The sequence below is a fragment of the Nymphalis io genome, chromosome 12 (assembly GCF_905147045.1).
Source record: "Nymphalis io chromosome 12, ilAglIoxx1.1, whole genome shotgun sequence".
In the NCBI taxonomy this organism is placed as follows: Eukaryota; Metazoa; Arthropoda; class Insecta; order Lepidoptera; family Nymphalidae; genus Nymphalis; species Nymphalis io.
Window position 1 is genome coordinate 5815969 of NC_065899.1, and position 9546 is coordinate 5825514.

Sequence of the window (9546 nt, forward strand, 5' to 3'; positions counted from 1 at the left end):
ATTCCACGATCACAGATTTATGTTACCTAAGGAAAAGTTCTGGAAAGTTATAATTGGTAAAAGTATGAAGTTCGCTCTTCGAATCGTTAATTTTATTTTGATATGGTGATTTATATTTAATTTATTTAAATATTATAAATAATTAATTTTGTAAGTAAAATATATATCTTACATATGAACTATAATTGAATGAATGAAATAATGAATGAGTGCTATAACAAAGCATTCTTTTATGGTGAACATAGCTTGTATTGTATGAATAAATTAAATTATTGTTTATTAATGTTAAAGTATATTAAATGATTTTAAGCTTAGTGTTCCATTTTTATTATGTATGATAAGATCAAAAAATAAACTCCTAAAAGTCCTGTATAATATGAACTATCGCACTCCTACGAAAAATATCTATAGCACAACAAAAATCTTATCAATAAAACAAATTTATAAATACAAAACATGCTTATTAATTCGTAAAATAGTTACAAACACCACACATTCACATATTACACTCCAATCTAAAACCCATTCTCACCTTATTCGAAACCGACATAAAATTGAATTACCCAAATTCCGAACTAAGTATGGCACAAACACTTTATTATTTGAAGGAGCACAGCTTTACCACTCATTACCAAAAGACGTTATAAATGAAAATTCAATCAATACACATGCACAAAATGTAGACTTATAAGTTACGGTATAGTACTTTGTATTTAATGTTATTTCCTAAGTTTAAGTGGACTTTGTTCTTTTTTAGGAAATAAATGTCTTAAACCTTAAATATGGTATGTGAGGTAAATATGATAGCAATTCTCTTAAATAATTGTGTTTTTTTCGCCCTGTAGCGGCAACTTTAGAACGTGAAAGATTGTAACTGGTGATAAAATTTTAAAATTTAAGGTGCATATTGAGGTAATTGATGATTGTTTATTTTATAATGATATATTTTTTCTTTGTTATATTAATTCTAAAAATGAAAGAAAAAAATATTCATTTGCGACACTTTACAGACCGAGCGTGTTACTATATAGAGATATTTTAGAAAAAACAATAAATCAATGCAATAGTAATGAGTGGATAAATCTATACAAATACAAACTGGAAAAAAAAAATATAACAACAAAGTTAAGGTTTCCAATTCAAGGCAAATGTGAAAAAATATATACACAGCTTTGTTTTTAAGATATAAAGTAGGCTTTCAGATACGAGCTATACAGGATTATGTTCTCCGTCGGAGGCTTATATTGTGTACAAAGCTTTAGCTATAGCACGTTTCATGCGCCCTGATGCCTTTAAAAATAAGCAATTGTACAAAATTTAAAATTAATTTTGCAAAAAAAATAATACATACACATTTTTTTCTCTCGAAGTTTCTTTTTTAGATTTATCGTTGTAGATGTAATGATGATGATGTCCTTCTGACCTATTTAGGTCACAGCGTTGATTCTAAACATTGAGAACTATTGGTAATACGAGTAATAGTAAACAATTTTAAGCGTAAATACAGGTGCACTGTAATTAATCATTCTTATAATGCGATGGGACAGCAATTCGACATGACCTGAAACTGTAAGCCGACCGTATGTGATACTCAGTGATTGACTGAAGTTTAGACGTTCTGCTGAAAAATCCTAATTCTTGACACAAAATCCCAATAAATATAATAGTGTGACCCGGGGGTTAAACTCAGGTCATCGGAATTTGCAGCCTTATAGGATCAACAAGGCAAATTATTATGTCGATATGTACAGTATAATATTCACATTGCGTTACTAACTCATTACGATCCTAAAAAGCTTAAGGTGAATTTTTCTTTCTTATTATAAAGTCTTGATTTTTAATTACTATTTACTTTGTAATAATATTTAGGCCGCGTATTTTATGTAAAACAATGTCTGGGTTGTATTTTTACTAAGAAAACTTGGATTATCTGGAACTCTAAAACAATACAAGTCTTTACTATTTAAACAACAACATATCTGCAGGTCTTATGTTTTATAAAAGCCTATACTTTCCTAAAAATCCTATTATTACAGAAAGTTTTTATTATATAAATGTTCGTATTTTTGTTACACTAATACGTCCTAATGAAAATTAAACTGAATATTTATTATGAATAAAAAATAATAAACTGCTCTTTAGAACGAAATTTGGTATAAAGATGAATAATTATGTCATTTTTGGATTAAGACAAAGTGTGATTTTTAATTCAATTATCGCTAACTAAGAGTCGATAACTCCGAAAAAATGTTATTTGGAAAAGTAATTTATGTTCAGCGAGGCAAGTAACAGCTAAAAAGCTATGATTTTAAGTAGACATATGACAAAAGATTGAATCGTAAATGTATATATTTATCTATACAGTAAGGAACAGCCTGTGAATTCCACTGCTGGGCTAAGGCCTTTCCTTATGTTGAGGAGAAGGTATAGAGCTTATTCCACTACGTTGTTCCAATGCGGTTTGGTGGCACACACAATACACATGTGGCAAAATTTCAGTGAAATTAGACACGTGCAGGTTTCCTCACGATGTTTACTTTCTCTGTCATGAAATATAAACACAAATTAAGCACAACTTCAGTGGTGCTTGCCCGGGTTTGAACCCACGATCATCGGTTGAGATTCACGCGTTCTAACCACTAGGCCTACTCGGCTTATGTATATATAAATGTTTTATAAAAGGTTAACCACCCATCTTATCACCAGTGGGAGCAATAAAATGGACGTTAAATCTTTTGTTCTTTTTTTGCAAGGTTCAAGTGTTTCAACAGAAAACGACACAAAGGTACAATTTTTAATAAGAGACGAGATTTCGTGCCGCTTTTCGCTTCAAAAATTTGAAAATAATATTAAAATTTTATTGTTTGATCTCTTTATCAAACATGCTATATGGCACATTATATGCCAATATTTAATTGACTATTTTAAACTTAATTACGTTATTAATAATAAACTCAGTGTTTGAATGTACGTGTATGTTTTCATTTTAAAATCAAGTACAAAGGCTAACCATTAAAAAAAAAAGTTACGTTAATTTTGTATAAATAATTTGGATGCAGCGAGTAAAATAAAATAAATTAATATAAATACATGAGTAGTAAGCCCAAGTTCAATAAGTTCATTTATCTTTTATTTTTGTCCTCTTTGGCTTTAAAAGTCATTAAGGGAGTAGAGTGAGATTGCATTAAGCTTTAATATCGATTGTCAAAAAACCTACGAAAGAGATTCAGAGTTTTATAACAATTATTGCTTACATTTCTTTTTAAAAAATGCTTCGGGGTGATTATTTAATTCCCAAGTTATGTTATAAGATACTGTTTAAGTAGCTTTCGGCTTCCAAACGGCATATTTTATAATACTATTGATTAAATTTATTAATTAAAGTTATCTGACTTCCTTTTTATTTTTATAACACAAAATAACAATGTTGTGTATATGCCTTGTATATAGTATATATCTTGCACAAAAACTTACACATACTTATAGAACCTTCTTCCGGTAGGGAATTATGCAAGCTCGTCTGCAGATTTTACCGTTAAGCTGTAATAATTATTTATGACTGTGTTCTGGCGTAAAAGATGGATTATTATTTATGATTAAAATTAAAATATGATTTAAATGTAGACAAGCATTTTAAATCGTAATTTTTCATTCATTTTATATGACAAATTAAAAATGTCAAAAAAATATTTTTTCAAAATATTAAGGCGCAAGGCGTAACGTTGTCATTTTTTAGACTTATAATCATATAGGTACACAGGTTCACAGTGCGAAGGTAATGCCAGTGCGAAGGTAACCATTTACTGTAATATCCAGAGTCCTAAAATAAATTATAAAAATGAAAAAACAAAAGTAAAAACTTAGCTATGGTCACTTATACAACACGAAATGTAAAGTACGCACTTTTTCTTAAAGATCATAAACTGTTCCTCAATCTTCATAGTATTTACAGTTTTTGTGCAATTTAGAAAATATTGCAGATTTTTTAAAAATTTTTATGGTTCTGTAAATAAGATTTGGAGTTTGAAGTACAGATGTCGCAGTTCAAAATTTGTAGCAACAACAGATTACGTATTTGGAAATTAATTCTCACAATTTGATTGTATTTCTACAACTCGACGTCAAAACAATTATTTAATAGTAAAATAATTACTAGCTGCTGTTGTGGTTTTGCACGCGTTAAATGTCACTGCCTGCACCGTTAAGTCGCATAGTGGTGTTATATACTATTTAACCTTACTAACTTTAAACTAAACCTTAGTCGTATTATATTTTACGGAATGAAAACAGAATAGTCAAAATCGGCTTACAATTGGTGAAGCCCATGAGTTGATCAAGCTAGAAAGTCATAGCGAAGCAATTGCTTGCATTGGGGAACTATATAACGTTGAAGTACTTTATAGTGCAGACATGGTCTTAATTCGTAATCGTAAGTCGTAATAATAATTTTCACCGTATTTGCCTTTGTTTAGTTTAACCATACGTGTATATTTGATCCCCTATAACGATTTATTTTATTTTATATTGAAATGATTTCCCGTGTTTACCGCAATCATTTAATTTTAACGCCACGTTACGCCAATAAATCTCCATAGCAACTAAAGGCGAAATTAATTAGAGGCACATTTAATTTTAACGCTGAACCCAACGTAGCTGGCAATTGCCAGTGCTATATATAATGCAGTAATTAATTTAAAACATTTGTATCATTTTTATAATGAGAGGCGGCAGTTTTACGATTACACATATTTGTACTGACTGTTAGTGATGTAAATAATTTAAAAAACTATTCATCAAGGGTTGTATGCGCATTTTGTATTGCCGGCGTGTACAAAGTAAATTTCCAAGCTGCTAACGAAAATATCTTGACTATATTTTGGCATACTCGGAATTAGAACTCGTACTAAGTATTTACGCTCTGTAACCCTAAAATTAATTACTAGACCACTGAGGTTGTTAAGTTTAAATGTCATGTGATGTTAAGGATGATCATTAAGATGATGGATGATGACAGGAGATCTCTATCGTAATTCATCATAGCTAATACTGATAATATGAATTAATTATATTTATCAGCGTTAGCAATTATGAAGTATACAAAGCTTAATAAATTTACCTGACTTAAAAATAGACTGAAATGTAAAAAAAGGTTGTGTTTTTATTAAAAAGTTTTATACATAGTTTGTCTAATTTAAGGCTTTTTTGTGAATTGTCAAACACCTAAACGATAACTTTCAATCTACCTTTAATTTACAAAAGTATCCGTATTATATTTGAATATGAACGCTTGAACCCCGTGGAAGGATAATTTTTATAAAAACGCAACACTACTATCTACCCCCACATGATATGCAGGCGAAGCCGCGAGCGATTAATAGTCGTCTATATATATAAAATTAATATCATTTTTTTTTCATAAACAAATCTTGGTTACTTGTGCAAACATTTTAAACAAGGACGAAAATATAGGAATTTAAAGATATTATTGTCTTTAAATTCCCATATTTTCATAAAAAAATCCTTAAAAATGTAATATCTTGAATATTCTACCACTGTAAAGTCCGTGTCGATTTGAAATAACGCAGGTAGGCACGTAATGGAAGTATTTTGTCAAATGAGCGCATTAACCCAATTCCACATTTTATCTGGAAGTTTGTCTAGCACGCAATTCGCGGTAAAAGGAACAAAGCAAAGAGTTCCGACGGTTTTATCAAACTCCGGACAAGGCCGCGAGTACGAGTTGCCCTTCAGTTTCAGGGCTGTCACTATTCACATTATTAAATTATATTAGGTTTTTTTTATTTAATATGTAGGTGGCTGGGCAAATGGTCACCATATATATTGGCACTGTAAGAAATATTATCCATCCCTTACGTCGTCAATGCGCCACTAACCCTGAGAACTAAAATGTTATGTATTATGTGCCTGAAGTTGCATTGACTTACTTATCTTGCTCATCACATAGATTTTGAAGTTCACGAATCATTAAGCCAAACATAAATTTTAAATAAAAGAATCGATTTTAGAAATGTTTGATTTATTGTATTATTTATAAATAATTGAAAAGCCGAGATGGCCAAGTGGTTTTTTTAATATTTTTTCTTGTTGAGAACCTTCACAGTTGATCTGATCGGACGAGTAAGGCAACCTTCGATAAAATTGGTCTCGGTGTCTTAAATTTTATTCAAACTGTTGTTGACTGCGTCGTTTGTGTAAAATTTAGAGGTGAATATATTTTTATTATACCCCTTAATTTTCATCCAGAAAAAGTAATCTCTATACATACGAGTAGGATATAACTATAATCATATCGTGTGAATACATAACTTTACGCCCAAGTACAAAAAGCCTGAGAATATCCTCTTAAAAATACGATTTCATTTATAGTCATAGTTCAATTATTTACTTTTTGTAAAGTAATAATTGCTTGAGGAGAAGTTTTCCACGATGCTACTCCAATGCAGATTAATGGTTACGCATATTTTAGTAAAAATTAAATGAAATTCGAAACAAGCTTTACGATTTTTTCTTTCATTGCTGTGCTTGGCCGGGTTTGAACCCATAATTATCGATTACGATTTACATATTCTAACCACTAATCCACCTCGGTTCGACTTTTTGTGTAAAGCATAAAATATTTAATACAATATTTTCAACAGATTGATTGGATTGTATAACCCTAACGTGGTGACCTGTAAAGTTTTGGTAGTAATAATGAGCCGTTACACTGAGTTTACGGCCCGTAATCAGTTGCCTCTAAATTAGAGAGCGAACGTTCATTTTGATTTCAACGTAAATTCTTTATGAAGTATAACGTTGAGATTGATTAAATATTTAATTTCAAAACTTTGCTGTGTCGACTGCCGATTTAGTAACGGAAATTTTATTTCGCAATGGCAAAATTTTATCCGCAAAATTTTCGGGTTATCTTATCGTTAATTAGTGAACTTATGAACATTTTATCGTAAGTAATTCAATTATGTTCTGACAATTTCAAAACTTAGTTTGCTGTATTTTTAGGTTCAGTCGATGACTTTTTATTTGTTTTTTTTTTATAGCAACCTATAACATGGACGGAGCAAATGGGATACCTGGTATCCAGGTAGGTAGTCACCACCGCCCATAGACATTGGCGATGTAATAAATAATAACCATTCCTTTCATTGCCAATACGCCACCAACCTTGGGAACCGAGATGTTACGTTCCTTGTGCCTGTTACACTGGCTCTCTCACGCTTCAAACCGGAAGGCAACAAAACGAAGTATTGCTGCTTAGTGGGAGAATATCTGAAGAGTGGGTGGTACCCACTCAGACAGGCCTGCCAAAACCTTGCGACCAGGTAAGTGCGAATGGTACGAATGGTGGTGGTGGCCGCAGGTGAAAACTAGTAATATATATAAATATATATATATATTTTTTATAGAATAGGAAGGCGGACGAGCATATGGGCAACCTGATGCTAAGTGGTCACGAAACGCCCTTAGACATTGGCATTGTAAGAAATGTTAACCATCGCTTACATCACCAATGTGCCACCAACCTTGGGAACTAAGATGTTATGTCCCTTGTGCCTGTAATTACACTGGCTCACTCACCCTTCAAACCGGAACACAACAATACCAAGTACTGCTGTTTTGTGGTAGAATATCTGAAGAGTGGGTGGTACCTACCCAGACGAGCTTGCACAAAACTCTACCACCAGTAAATATATACACACATATACTACATACACAACGAGGCAATCACGTGTCTTACGTGGCTAAAGTTAATCGTATATGTAACTAGTTATTAACTATGTCGTGATGTGACGCGGCACGTGATTGCCTCGTTGTTTTGGCTGATTAACTTATATGGCTGAAGATCGTGAGAACCTAGGTTCAAACCCGGTCCATTCCAGTAAAAGGTTATTAAGTTTATCTGTAGAAAAATTCTCAAAAAGGTTTCGATGTAAAGGCTCTCCCGTGCTTCGGAAAGCATTTAAAGCCTGTCGTCCTGCGCTAAAGCTCTTTGCGGTCGTGTCGTATAATTATCGTCCCATCGGATTATGAGAGAGAGAGGTTAAAAAAAAGTGTGCACTTGCTTTTCCGTACCCACTCGAGCTTTATAATGAGCCCTTCGCTGAGAAATTGGTCAGGAGGACAACATCAATAGACGCATCAAGCCATTACATTGGCTATTGACAAGTAACTTTAATATATATTTAGAAGTCTTTTTAACATGTCTCACCATTAAAATTAAAGAAATAGCTATGGATCATTGTACGTTTATATAAATTTATTTTAAAACTACGGAACAAAACTAGTTATATTACACGATAGGAAGTTCACGAATTATTTTCCGATACGTTCAAAGTTCGCCAGAGATTCAAAAGTTTGATTGTACCCTCGAGACCTAACTTGGTATATAAAGAGAGGTAAGCAACTTATCTATGCAGGGAAATAATTGATGTCTCGGGAGCGTTAAATATTTTATTAAATACAAAAGGAAATAAAATTTACGTTTTCTTTTGTTTCGACAAAGGGAGTTTGTTTTTATTAACGTTTGTTCTTCATTCAGTCCGTTTGATTCATACTTTTTCTGCTTATGAAAACTTGTAAAAATTATAATAAATTTTACAGCGATATAAATGTTTTTAAAGATATTTTTTAATGTATTGTTTATTATTATTTTCAAATAATCGAAAATCGACTATTAATTAAGTTAAATCGGACAAAAAGATGTATCATATGCGGTACCCATGTGTTGTGCATCGCAACTGCCTATAAAAACGGTTTTCTGTGAGATTAATGTGCCCGTTTTTCGTTTTATTTCTTACAAGTTTTTTTATAGCTTTAATGGTGCTAGTAGACATTTTTTTATATTTATTTGTCCATTTTCAACATATTTTATTTATTAAAGATAATTTTATATTTAAAACAATATTAATGCTTATTTGCAAATACTATAATATATTATTATGTAAATTAATGGTTGTAAAGCACTTTGGAGTAGTTATTAATGATGATTTTGCAGAACACCTATCCACAAAAGTAGGTACAACATTAAGGACTTACGCTTCACATATTTGGAAAAAAAGTAACAGCCTGTAAGTATTACATTCCTGGGTAAAATTCTCCTCTCCACATAAGTGTAAAATATATGTAGAGTTTAATCTACAACCCTGTTGCGCGTTGGTAAACATATGGCAGAATTTCATCTTACAGGTTCCCTCGCTATGTTTTTGTTTGATATGTAGGCAAACTGATTAATAGGGCGTAGGTAAGTTCAACGATGTCGATATCTACGGATAGAATAAAAACAAATCGTAAAAACAAAGGAAAAGGAGAGAGGGATTTATGTGATATTATAAACTTGTTTAAGGCGAATGAACCTGTCATTATTCCGGTGTTTGTAGCTCGTCAATTGGAAAAGTTACCGCCGATTTTATTTGACCACCTTGACTGTACGAAAATTTTTGAAAGATCTCCATAAGATACAAAGTGACTTACATGTAATAAAGTCCAGTTACGTTACGCAAAGTCAGCTGAGCGAATGCAAAATAGAAC